General features: G+C 41.4%; 1 protein-coding gene across 1 annotated transcript in view; it reads left to right on the plus strand.

The window, feature by feature from the left end:
• The first annotated feature begins 1,426 nt into the window (after positions 1-1,426).
• Positions 1,427-13,997, plus strand: part of Cep83 (centrosomal protein 83) — a 90,848-nt gene continuing 78,277 nt past the window's right edge. Inside the window, exon 1 of the mRNA XM_051206286.1 lies at positions 1,427-1,445. The gene's annotated coding sequence lies outside the window, so the exon portion shown is untranslated. The remainder of the gene's footprint in view (positions 1,446-13,997) is intronic.

The following is a 13,997-nucleotide window of genomic DNA, read 5'->3' on the forward strand; positions in this document are numbered from 1 at the left end:
CTGCCTCACATTCGTTGAGATTTTTGTACTTACATATATGAACACACAGGCATTCATGTTCTGTACATTGTGATCTGTATGTTGCTTTTATCCTTGGGCAAATACAACCCATATTCTGTGGACATATGTAATGGAACACACACACCTTTTGTCAGTTTTATTATTTAGGTGTTGAAATTTATACTTGTATTTTGGGAATATTTTTCTTCTTGCAAATGATACAAATGTATTTTCTATGGCAATTACCGATTTTATGGGTCATGTTATTTACATTCTTGCTTATTTTTCTTGTAGTTTATATAAAGGCCTTTATAACTAACCTCAGGGCTGTCAACATATTCATCTTTGATTTTCTAGTTAAAAAACAAGTATTTTTAGTGACATGTGCCTACATGTGGGTACATGCTCACAGAGCTGTATTTACAGACAGATGTGAGCAGCAGGACCTGGGTTCTGAGCACCACATTTGGGTCTGTTGGAAAAGCAGGAAGCGCTCCAAACCAACTGCGACATCTCTTTACCACCGATTTTCTATTTTAAATGGTTTATTTATTATTTTTTTTTCAAGTGTTCGTCTACCATTTACTCTTGTGTGGGAAATACAGCTTTTCGACTGCTAGTCAATTCTGCAATCACTCACCAGTGATTTTTGACGGACGCTCTCACTGGTTTACTACTGTTGATTTCGGGACGTGGGGAAACTGATCGCGAAAGTGGCTCGCGCCTATCTCGTTTATGTGACCCACCCTTCGCAGCAGTTTGCGTCTGATGCACCGAGTGTCAACTTGGGTTTACAGCCCGAAGCCTAGGAGCTGGCTCCGTTAGTCCCCATGAGGGGCGAGCCTGCAGGATGGAGCCTGGGGCAGGAGGTCCCGACCTGACTTCCCCGGCCTCAGGCTGGGCGCCGGCCGTGCAGGGTCTCGGAAAAGGAGACAAGAGCGGGGCGTCCCTCAACCCACCGGGCCTTGAGGTGACACCGGCTCCACGACGGCGCGGGGCGCGGCCCAGAGCGCCGATCCCGCTTCGCCCACCGCCGGCGCAACCGTCGCCCGCGTCCCCCGCCAACGGCTCCAGGCGCGGCGGCGGCGCGCGCCGTTGATGACGCAGCGCGGGGGCGGGACTTCCTGGCCGCGCGCCGCCGCGGCTCGGGACCAGGGCGGCGGGCTGCGGGGCTGGAGGGGGCGGCGTGTGTGCCGAGGAGGCCGGGCCGCGGAGGAGGAGCCGCGCTTGCCGCCGCCGCCGCCGCCCTCTCGGCCCTTCGAGTTTGCCCGGGCTACCTCGGCTCCCCCGCGGCGCGAGCGGCTGCCGGGATCGCCCCAGGCGTGGCGGCGCTGGGCCGACCCCTCGGCCCCAATGCCCGGGCGAGCGGGGCGGAGCGGCTGGCGGTGGTCGGAGCTGTGCCAGGGCCCCCCGGGGGCGAGCTGCCAGGACCGCGCGCCAGTTTGGTGAGTAATCGCTCCTTTTAGGCGTGCGGGGCGTCTGGTTCGCACCCCGCAGCCCTCCTCTTCGGCGCCCGCCCTCGGACCCGCGTTTTCTTCCCCGGTGAAAGTGCTGGGAGCGCGCGTCGGGAAGGCCGGCGGGCCGGGCGGCGGGTGAGTTCTGGAAGCAGTTTTTGGAAGCACGTGCAACTCCTTGAGGGGCTCTTTGGTGCACTGCGGCACGGTCTGCAGCTGAGTTGATTGGCTTAATGTAAAGCACCCCGGGTTCAATTTGTGGTGGGAGAGCTGCGCCGTCATTTTCCTCGTCCTTTAAGGCAGTCGTGGCGGTGATGGGTGCGGGTGTTGCGGAGGTCAAGTCTGAAATATTGGTAAGTGTGTTTTGTTCTTGGGACTTGGATGTCGCTGAGCCGAGGTCTGAAATAACGTTAAGTGTGCTTTGGGCTTGATAACTTTGGCAAATCCTTAGTCCAATTTCTGCCTGTAATAAAAGAACACTTGGCCTTTACCTAGTGTTTTAAGGCTTTGCTCAGCTTCTAATTATCAAGCCACTTCCTTCTAAAGATGTGTAGGATAGGGATAAATTTGCTCCGAACTTTTTAATATGTGACAAATTCATGATACGTTCAGACTGTTAGTATAAAGTACAAAACCGAGGTCTAAAGAATTGAGTAGGTTGTTAAAGCTGTGCTTCTGTTACCAAGCAACATCACCGTAAACAAGTCTAATTTCAACTACAACACAATTAAATGTGGCCTGTTAATCTGAGTTCAGAGCTTTTAGCCATATAGTTGGTTACATTTCTCATCTTTCGCATTCAGATTTGATTTCAAACCACTTTAATTAGGATTAGTAGAATGTTTTGATTTTTCTGTGTCACACATGATACTTTGGAGAGTTGGAAATAAATTTGAATTGTTCTTTGGTTGTTACTCCAGTGTATGCTGGGTGCTGGGGATTTATTTCTCTTTGAATATTTCTTTTCTAATGAGATACAGTATGCAGACTATATTTGGTAATATTCTCAAATAATAAGATGATAGCAATTTGGAGTTACAGCATTTGAGTTTGCAGAACCCCCACCCCCACCCCCTCCATCTCCACCCCCAGTAGGGTTTCTCTGTAGCTTTGGAGCCTGTCCCAAGTCTTGGAATTGTAAATAGGCTCACTCTCCACTTGTTGAACTCTTAATGACGTAACTTGTATGGTAAATTAAGTTTTTTTTTTTTTTTTTTATTTAGTTTACTTTCTTAAGTGGTTTGTTCAGTGGGGAAAACTTCGCCCCAGTCCCTGGCATCCGTATACCTAAAGCGTCTGGGATGTAGGAACTATCTTAAGTCCCAGAGGGAATGCTGGCTTTTGTCTAAATGCCAGACTTTTTGGGAAAAGGAATTTCTTGGGTCCTAACCGGGACCACAGGCCTGAATGACTGGCTTAAATGATCTTTTTGTTGTTTGTTTCTACATTTTGTGTGTGTGTTCTTTGTTTTAAATTGAAGCAGGGTCTTATACTGTAGCTCAGCTGATTTGAAACTCACTGTATCCTCTGTTGACTTCGAACACCTGACAAATCCTTGTGGCTCACCCTCCCCAGTGTTGGGACTGCATGTAAGAGCCACCATCCCTGTAAAGTGTGACAGATGATGTCTTTAAATTCAAACTATTAGTTTGAATGTAATTGGCTCCCGTAAGCCTATAGGGAGTGTCACTATTAGGAGGTATGGCTTTGTTGAAGTAGGTATGACCTTGGAGGAAGTGTGTCACAGGGGGCAGGCTTTGAGGTCTCCTTTGTGCAAACTTTGCTCAGTGTGACAGACTATTTCCTGTTGCCTGCAAGATGAGGGCCCCAGCTCCTCCTCTAGCACTATATCTGTCTGCATGCTGCCATGTTCCACTGTGATGATAATGGACTGAACTGTCCATTTGAGCTGTAAGCCACCCAATTAAATGTTTTCCTTTATAAGAGTTGCTGTGGTCATGGTATCCCTTTCCAGCAATAGAAACCCTAACTAATACAATTATCGATAAAAAATGGAACATCTGGATTATATATACCCTTATTTAATCTGTGTAGATTTCATTTTAGTTCTCACTTCCTGTGTCCTTCAAATGCTGAAGGTGAAGAAATGAGCCATTGAGTTGGGCAAGGAAGAGAGAGAGAAAAAAAAATAATGATTCATATTGTGTGATGTATTAGTAATTGGAAATCAGCATTATATGGGGGAATGTTCTGATTTAAGAAGTAGAGATGAATTCTTAAGAGAAAGATTGGTGATTTGTCACTTATAATACATTAGGCTCAATATATATGTGTCTTACATTGTTCAACTTGTGTATACTCTGGGAATATGTGTTAATACCTATATAAGAGATGTTCTACCAACTGAATTCTTTTGGGATGTACTCACCTGTTGCTGTGTGTGTGCACACATGTGGGGAGGCCAGGTAGAGGGTGTCTGATTGACTAGTGCTGGAGTTATTGGCAGTTGTGAGCCCACCTAGTGCTGAGATGTCTGGTCCTCTACAAGAGCAGCAGGCCCTCTTTAACTGCTGAGCCATCTGTCCAGTCCTTACAACTGAATTCTTGACTTAAAATGAATTCTTCAAAATTGTCTTGTCTTTCCTTGGCTTTCCAAGGTCATATTCATTATGGAAAAGATGCCTTTGTCCAACTGTTTCCCCCCCCCCTTTCATTATCCTATAAACCTGCTTACTCCTTCTTGTATCAATCTTAATGTACCTTCCTTGCCTCGATTTCTTCCTTTAAAAAAAAAAAAAAAATCTCAGTTATACCTTTTCTGTAAGGTTCAATTTCATGACTTTTGAAGTTCTACAGTATGCATTTGTGAATTCTGTTTATTGCATATGTAGACTTTATGGTCTGTTATCTTTTTTTTTTTCCTTCTTGACTAGATTAACCTTTTCCATAAAGCATATCTTGTTGTTTTTTGTTTTTTGTTTTTTTTCCTTTTCTCTAAAAGGAAGTTGTTGAAGGGATGTTTCTTGGATGGCAAATGTTTGTTTGAACCCGCAACCCTTCCTGTAATACAGTAGGAGTCAGAGCATGGTTGAAAAGTGTGGGAAGGGCAGCTGTAACCACAAGAATGGGGTCACTGGAGTCAGAAGGGAAGGGTTTGTTCCTAGAAAGTGTGAATATTTGAGGGTCCCATGACATCAGCATCACCGAGAACTCCCTCGGGGATTCTGGCTCTACTCCCACGTGGGCTTGTTGAGTTTGGACACTTTCCTGGTTTCTCTTTACAAGAGCCTCAGTTTGGAAAATAGGAGCTTTTAAAGAGCTGGGCAGTTGTGCACGCCTTTAATCCCAGCACTGGGGAGGCAGAGACAGGTAAATCCCCTTGAGTTTGAGGCCATTTTGGTCTACAGAGGGAGTTCTAGGACAGATTCCAAAGCTACAGAGAAACCCTGTTTTAAACAACCATCACCAACAACCAGAAACAGCTCTTCAGTCTCCTTCCTTCCTTGCTTCCTGCCTCTCTCCCTCTCTCCCTCCCTCATCCTCCTGTTTTCTCTCCATTTCATTCCACTACTTTCCATCCTATTTTTGTTGGGAAATTTAAGTCCTTGTCCCGTACAGCTCTCTTCCTCCCCACCCAGCTGTAGAACTCCGGTGCTCTCAAGGTTGATCAGACAAGGTTGTTCTCATAACTTTCCGGTGTGCAGTGCCCCTGCCTTGACCCCAGGTGTGGGTGGTGCATGACTTTCTCCTATGCTTAGCCCGTCCCCTGGCTGGGGGATATAAGCCCTTTACTCTCTGTAATAAAAGGCAGCAGCTTCCTCTTCACTTCTCGTGGTGGTCTGTTAAGTGTTTCAATCCCGACAACCCCCACCAAGCTTGGTATTCTGGCCGTGCAGGTGTGGCACTTTTTGCTCAGTCAACATTTCATTTCTGAAACTATTTAGTACTTTCATCTGTTATGTTCTGTCAGGACTACCCTTTCTGAATAATGGAAAGATCACTGACTGTCAAGTCCAGTACTATTTCTTTTGTGTTTGAGCAGTATTCTAGGAGGAAAGAAATCAAGGAAGCTAGAAAATGCTCACTTGTTGCTTTCTGTGTATTAGGACTTTAAAGAACTTTAAAGAATTTAAATTTAGGGCTGTAAAATTTTAGGTAATTTTAACAAGCTTGCCATAAATCCATATCTGATGTTCATGGCAAAGACTGTCTGTAGGTGAATGTATAAAGAGGTGAAGTTGAGTATTGGAATATGTTTATAAATCTTGGCTTAAATTTTAAGTGAGTTTGCCAGCCTAGCTTCTAAGACGTTGCCCAGTAACACAATTTCAGTAAGCAAGCACTGAAAACTATAGGGATTTTTCAGTCCTTTGCCTAGTGTTCACTTATCTTTCTCACCTACATCACATTGTATTTTAAAGCAGATACAGAGTTAAAGAGCATGCAGAATGTGACTTTGAGTATATTTTTCAGGATGCTGACATAACTTCTATGCTGTTTTTCACAGAGATGCATTATAAATGTTTTTGAATAATAGTGTATATAAAGGATATCTGAATAGACTGGATCAAGCAAACGCCTGTAGAAAAGCTATTAAGTAATTATTAATGCCAGCCGCCTTCTACAGCTTGGGTATTGCTAGCTAAAACTGCAGTGAAGTTGGAATGCACTTTTCTTGTGACTTCTGTAGCTAATGGAGACTTTAGGGCAGGAAACACAATTTCATAGCTCTGATTATATATGAGAAGAGACCAGCCTGAGTGTGTTGTTTAGTTTTGTCAACTTGACAAAAGTTAGAGTCATCTGGAAGGAGGGAAACCCTCAACTGAAGAATTGCCTAGGTCAGATTGGCCTGTAGGCAAGCCCCATAGGGCCCTTTCTTAATTAGTGGTTGATGTGGGAGGGCCCACCTTACTGTGGGTGGTGCCACCCCTGGGCAGGTGGGCCTGGAACATCATTCCTCGATGGTCTCTGCTTCAGTTCCTGCCTTCCTCAGTGGTACCCTGTTGTGACCTGGAAGTATAAACTGATATAAACCAGCTGGCACAGTGTCTCTCCTCTTTATCCCGGCACAGGAGGCAGAGCCAGGTGCATCTCTTTGAATTTGAGGACAGCCAAAACTATAGAGCGAGGCTGTCTCAAAAACTAACAAAATAAACTCTTTCCCAAGTTATTTTGGTCAGTGTTTCATCACAGCAATGGAAACCAAACCAAACTTAACCTTTCTTAGTCTATTTTCTCATTTGGAAAAAAAAATCTTTGAAGACTGCTTTCAGAAATAGCCCAAGTCCCGCTGGAGAGATGGTCCAGCCGTTAAAGGCTAGGCTCACAACCAAAAATATAATAGCCCAAGTCATGATTTGTTTGCAGGGCCTTAAAAAAGCAAAACCCAGGATTATGGCTCAGTGCTTAGCTGTGGGTGTCTAGGCCGTCTCCCAAATGATGTGATAGACTTTAATGATCCCCCAAGGAAGACCTCACTCTTTTTGGGGAGTGGAGGGGGGGTCAGTGGGGGACATGGGAGTGGGGGACATGGGAGGGAGAGGGAAAGGGGGGATTGATATGTAAAGTAAGATTTCTTTTACAAAAAAACAAAGGTAATTAAAAAAAAAAAGAAGCAAAACCCACAATTCACTCCATTTCCCACCAGGTCCAGTCAGGGGCAGGCATACATCCTGATGCATTTCCTCCCTACATACTTCCCACCCACACATGATCAGTCATATCTACTGTAGTTGGGTTAAAAAAAACTTGTTTAGGGAGTGCAAATATGTGGCTTGTTATCTCTCAAACAGTGGCCTCTAGCATTTCAGGAAGTATTTGTCCTTGAGCATGGGGCTTACAGGTTAGAGGCAGTTTTGTTTCATGGGTCTTTTAGACACAGTAATTAAAACTTAAAACATTGGCTCTCACCTGCACTATTCTAGACCCTGGAGAAATGGGGAATAAGACTGTGCTGTCTTTTAAGTACCTTGCTGTCCACTGTCTTAAGCACCATGTTGCCTGCTGGGGAAATGCTTTAAGGATAAATGAGAATGTATTTTGGGACATGTAGGAAGGATACCTGGCCTAGATCTACAAGTAGAATACATTATAATTTAGTTAAGTATAGTTTGAGGGTAAATACAGATATAATCAACTTAGACTAGAGTCAGGGAGTAGGATGGAGGAAAAGTTTCTGGGGAGGGAGGGAGGGAGGATCAGGTGTCGTTAGTAAAGACCCTGGATATAACTGGGAAAACGTGTGGGCTAAATACACATGTGCAGTGTGTAGATGGAGACAGGACTGGGGGGAATGAAAGTGAGGTCCCGTAAGCCAAGGCATGCATGTCACGTGTCTTTACTGATTGAAATTGTTCAGGAGGAATTGGCACTGTAGCACTGCCTTAAACCAGTCTCGAAATCAGCTGAGCTCGCTGATGAAGACAGTTAAGCCTCTGGTTAGTAGTAAAACAGGGAAGAGTTCTGAGCCTGAATTCTGAAGCCAAGGACTAAAATCTTGGCTGTGTAAATTTTTACCAGCTACTTAGCTTTTTGGACCAGCTAAGTTTTGTTTTGTTTTGTTCATTTCTGTTTTTATGTGGAAAATACTTCCCTGAAGAGTTGTTTGGTATCAGAGAAGGCAAGTTGTAATGCCTGATTCAGTCATAGTAGACATTAATGTATACTGTATTTCATCTTTTCTGATGTTAGAAATACTTGTGAGATAGGTACCCTTCTTTGTCTCCCCGCTCATACTTCTAATCTTTATCTTTTAAGGATGATTGGCCTTGGAGAGGTGACAAGGACCTGTGTTGCTCTTTCGAGGACTTGGTTTGATTCTTAGCACTCCCATTGGGTTACACCTTTCATTACTGCAGTTCCAGGGGTCTGATGCCCTTTTCTGACCATCTGGGGCACTGAGCATGCACATGGTATATTCGTACGCACATCTCACACTAGTAAATATACAAACATTTAATAAAGACTTGACCAGAATTCCTGATTTTTCTACATGAATGCCATTTCAAATTTTCTATAGTGAACGTGTTGAGGGTCCCTTTTTAAAAATTAAGTATTACTAAGTTTATATAAAAATACTGTATATTGTAAAACTTCTTACATTTTCTGGACATTTAAAAAATTAGAGATGATTTTTTTGGTATATTTTTCTAGTGTGTTTTGAAGTGCAAAGTTCTTAAAGTCTAGCTGATTTCTATGTGTTCTTGTTCATGTGTACTTTTCTTACTGTATGTGGCTTTTTTACTTTTTTATTTATTTTGTTCAATTCTAGTTATCAAGGTTTTCTGTGTGGACTTTTATCTCTTTCATTTACATCTGGGGTCTATATTGATATAACTGTATATATGTGTAAGATTAGGGTCCAGGCTTATTTTCTTTTTTAATGTGGCTGTCATATTTTCCTAGCATCATTTGTTTAGAGACTGTTCTTTTTCTGTAAGTTGTTTGGACATTTTTGTGAAAGTGTCATTTGGAAATAGAGCCAACCCAGTTAACAGGGTATAATCTTTTTATTCATTGTTTGATTATGGTTTGTATTCATTTTGTTAAGGAATTTTGCATCTGTGTTTATGAGGGATATTTGATCTGTTGATTTCTCAATACTTTTTATCTGGCTTTGGTATTAGGGCGGCACGGTACTTAGAGTGTATTCCCTCTCTTATTTTCCTGAATACCTTCCAAGGGAACACATAATTCTTTGCATGTTTGTCAGTACTTATGTGTGCAACTATGTGGGCCTAGGGTTTCATTGTGGAAAACTTTAAAATTATTCAGTCTCTTTGCTTGATGTAATTCTAGTCACCTTCCATGTAGTTTTCAGGTTTAAATTGGAGTATTCTAGGAATTAGTTCTTATTATTTCTCTAAATTTGTGGTGGTACTAAAAATTCATTCATATAACCTTGTGCATGTTTAGGTAAGTGCTCTGTCACTGAGCAGCTCTAGCCTCTTGAGTACTGTTATAACAGGTGTGCAGCTATGTAATACCCTAACTGTTACCTTTGTTGTGATTGTGTGGGTATGTCAAGGGTGTGGAGGTGTAGAGGTGTGTAGGATTGGGGATCAACTAAACTAAGGGTGTTGGGCCGTCGTTATGTCTCCCTCGTAGTGAGATCTTCATCCCTGTATTTCAGCCTAAATATTGTTAGCTTCATTACTTTGTACTGACAGGGTTTCTCTGTGTGGCTTTGGAGCCTGCCCTGGAACTAGCTCTGTAGACCAGGCTGGCCTTGAACTCACAGAGATCTGCTTGCCTCTGCCTTCTGGAGTGCTGGGACTAAAGGCATGTGCCACCAACGCCCAGCTACTCTGTACCTTTTGAGGCATACTATATTTTGTATCATTTATTTGAAATGCACTTATAGAAGCTGGAGATGCAGCTAGATTGATAGAGTGCTTGGTTAATATGAATAAAACTGGGGCTTCAGCTTTGTGTGGTGTAATCTCAGCATTATAAACATGGAGTCGAAAGGATCAGAATTCAAGGTTATTCTAGGCTATATAATAAGTTGAAGGCAAGCCTGGCTGCACAAGACCCATTCTCCAACCACAATACATATTTTTACTTGTGGCTGGGCGTGATGATGCATGCCTCTGATCTCCGTACCTGGGAGGCATGGCAGGTGAGATCCTGTCTTAAAAAAAGTCATTTGTTACTTTGTCTTCAGGCGGAATGTTCTGTCAGTTATAGCCATGGTGATTTATGACAAAATAAGATTTAAAAAGTTTAATAAATTTTTGTCATTCATTGCAGTCTTCTCTTTTTAATTGTCTTCCCCTCCTTGTATGTTAGAATTCTGTTAGACACATAAACATTTGTGTTATGTGGTGTACTAATCCTTTTGTCATTATTAAATACAATTAGTATAGAATTCAATTAGTATTGGTAATTTTATTCTGTTTTGTCCTCTATAGCTATTCTAGCTTTCTTATGAATATTATTTGTATACCTTAAATTTTTTTGTTTTGTTCCGTACCTTTTAATCTGTTTATGTCTTTGACTCAAAGAAATACTTTGTAAGGAATATATAGTGGTAGAAAAAATGAATCAGCTTAGTAATCTCTGTACTTGGAATGGACTTAATTAGTTCACTGATGTTTAGTACAGTTGTTGATATTTTTGCTACTTTCCCAATTTTTCTATTTGCCTTATCCTTTCACTAACTGTCTTGGTATAATTTGATCACACTGTGGTACTCGATAGGTTGGTAAAGTTTATATTGAATCAGAGGATAAAGCCAGCAACTAGCCGACTGGAATTGGCCATAGAGAAGCCGGCAGTTTGGATAGAGAGGACACACAGGAAGGAAAGGGCAAGGACTAGAGTTTGTGTTTCCCTTTAGTTTTGGGATGAGGGAAGAGATGTGCCTTGCCTCTTGTGTATCTCGGTCAACATGTAAGGTCAGCTGGTTGCTACTCAGTCTCTCTGAGCTAACAGGTTTTCACCCCAGCCTTTGACTCCTGCATCTTATTGACAAGTAGGAGGACAGAGACTTAATTTAAACCTACATATCATGGCTGCCGGTGGAGCCCTAACAGTGGGTCTCTGGGGCTGGAGATGATAATTTAAGTATCAGTCGATTCATGTGCAGCCACTGAGCCAACAGAAAAACATCAAATAACTTTGAGATTTTGTTTAGTGTACCTTCAAATTCTGTTGATTTTTTTTTTAAACAATATGCATTTTAACTTAGCTGTCTCTTTCAGACTAATACTAAATTTTGTTATATTATACAACTCCCTCCCATATAGCTCTTTTCCCTTTCCCTTTTTGATACTATTATCATACACACATATATTACAGTTACCATATTATAAGCCCAATAATATGGTCTCATAGTCATTCCTTTATGTAGTTTAATGTCTTTAAATGAAATGACACTCTCTACTACTGAACCTAGCCCTATTTATTATTAGACTTGGGTTTTTGTGTCTGTATAGCTTTGTATTCAAACAAGAATCAGCATGCTGTGTTCAAACTGACCTATGCGTGGACCTGTGTGTGGCGAGGGTGAATTTAAATACAGGCTATGTCAAGTCTGGCTTTACTTTTCACCAGTATTCTTGATTGTCTGTGTGTACAGCTGTTCTAGATATGTGGGTGGCCTGTGCCTGCTTGGCCTGTCATCTACATGTGCACTTGCAGTTCTGTCTGGGCTAGTGGGCAGTGTATCAAGTCCCTGTGCTTCCCAACTTCTAGATCTGTATAAAATCCCTAGTTGGTTCATTGCTTTCCCTAACTAGACCCCTAAACTGAGACTGGGGGGACTACTGACCCTCTCTGCTTGTCAGAGAGATCTCCATTGATCATTGACAATGTAGCAGAAAACAGACCACCTTCAAATAATGCTGAAGTCGTTTTCACTGTTAGGCCTTGTTGAATTCCTTCACTGTCTGCCAGCATGAGGAGATGGGAACTACCAATGGCAAGAATACGGGGACTCAGGGTTTCACTTCATACCTCTTGTTTCCATGAGTGAGCAACTGGACTGTGATAGTAGCCTTTTGTTGGGTTCCAGAGACCTGAAATGACTAGGTTTTGGCTCTTTTTTAGTGAAAAAGATTTGTAGCTTTATTCCATTATGTTGGAAGTAGGAAAGCTGTATGGCTTATTACTGAAATTCTTCTACAGGATAAAATGTATTTTGTACTTCTTTATGACTCATAATCCTTTGTATAATATTAGATATTTATTAGTCATTTCAAATATACTGACTCATTGAATTAGTTTCTTGATTTTTTTTTTTTTTTAAAGTATCAATTGGTTTGTGTTTTTTGGATTTGTTTCTTTGGCGACTATTTTAAAAATTAAAATATAGCTATAACATCTTTCCCCTTCTCTTCTTCCCTTCTAATGCCTGTGTACCCACTGGCTTCTTGTTTCCTCTTGAAATTGTGATCTTTTTCTTTGTTATTATTACATATGCTTCTTGGATTTTTATATAAATACTGTGACATTTATCCTATTTTTTTTATCTGAATGTGTCTTCATTATTATTTTAACATTTATATGTTCCCTATTACTGAGTGATATTCCAGTGTATAATTATTACCACAATTTATCTTTTGATTTTGTGATGGATTTATGTTTAAGTCTCAAAGCTGGTATGAATAATTGGGTAAAATTTTTTGTAGAGACTCACACTTTAATTTTATTTGTTTTTTAAAAAACATTTTTAATTTATTCTTTGTGTCTTTCACATCATGCATCTACATTCCATTCATTTCATGTCCCTGCGCATCTGCCATCCGCCCTTCACATCTCCCCCCTCCCAAAAAAAATTAAGAGAAAGAAGAAAAGAAAGTGTGTGTGTGGATCCTGCCATGGAAGCTGTAGTGTGACACAGTGAGTCACGTAATGCAGACCCTTTTGTCCATAGTCTTTACTTGCAGGTGTTCATTGCAAAGAGTAGTTGGTCTGGTTTCTGCTGCGCTGTCGTTGCTGGGCCCTCACTGGAACTTCTCTTGGTTATCCTGCTGTTGCGTTGTGTTGTGTAGATCTTAAGTGTGAATATCTATAAATATATGGTAAGTATAGGGTATACGTGTGTACATACTTGGATACATATATTGTGGGTATGTGGTGTGGTGTGGTGTGGTGTGTGTGTGTGTGTGTGTGTGTGTGTGTGTTTGGGTACACATGTTATAGGTTTGTCCTTTGCTATTTTGAGACAGGCTCTCTCTGTGTTTCCTTGGCTGTCCCAGAACTCACTCTGTAGACTAGGCTGGCCTCCAGCTTACAGAGATCCACCTGCCTGTGCCTCCCTAGTGCTGGAATTAAAGGTGTGTGCCACCACTGCGGCCTAAAGAGAGTTTTTAAAGGCAGTTTCTCTCATTGGTCTAGTGTTCACACAGGATTATATTTTGTTGTTTTGATCAGAAATCTTTATGTTCATTTGAGTCCATGTACAAACCTCAGTTATACATAAATTGAGTTTCTTTTTAATTTTTGTATATAAAAAGGTTGTTCTGTTAATGTTCGTCAAAAAGGGGAAAAAAGTGATTTGTTTTAAGTGTTTTCTCTACATGTATGTATGTGTACCATGTGTATGCCTGGTGCCTAGGGGGGTCAGAATAGGGCATTATATCCTCTGGCACAGGAGTTATAGACACCATGTTTGTACTGGGAATTGAGCCAGAGTCGGTGCTTTTAACTGCCAAGGCATCTCTCTGCCCTCCCATATGACTTTGTCAGCACAAAGATTTTGAATGTTATTACATTGAAATTTATAGAAGTCAATATCTGAACAATACTGAGTTTCATGGCATAGCTTGGTATTATAACATACTTATTTTATATTTCTCTTTTTCCATTATAAACAAGATGGGGACATAAATACTATGAAGTTAGGAGACTAATTTTGCCCTTCATTACTCACAGGCATTTAGGGTGTACTCAATCAGCACTTAGTGGGACAATAAAGAATATAATTTGTGTAATATTAATTTCTTGGGGCTATTTCTAACTATGGAAGTTCTAGGTCAAATGAAATATTCATTTTAGAAAGCTTTTGATTAATCAGACTGCTCCCAGAATTGTAAAACATTTAATAATTTTTAAAATATGTGTGCTTGCATTATG

Source organism: Phodopus roborovskii, unplaced genomic scaffold (genome assembly GCF_943737965.1).
Source record: "Phodopus roborovskii unplaced genomic scaffold, PHOROB, whole genome shotgun sequence".
Classification (NCBI taxonomy): Eukaryota; Metazoa; Chordata; class Mammalia; order Rodentia; family Cricetidae; genus Phodopus; species Phodopus roborovskii.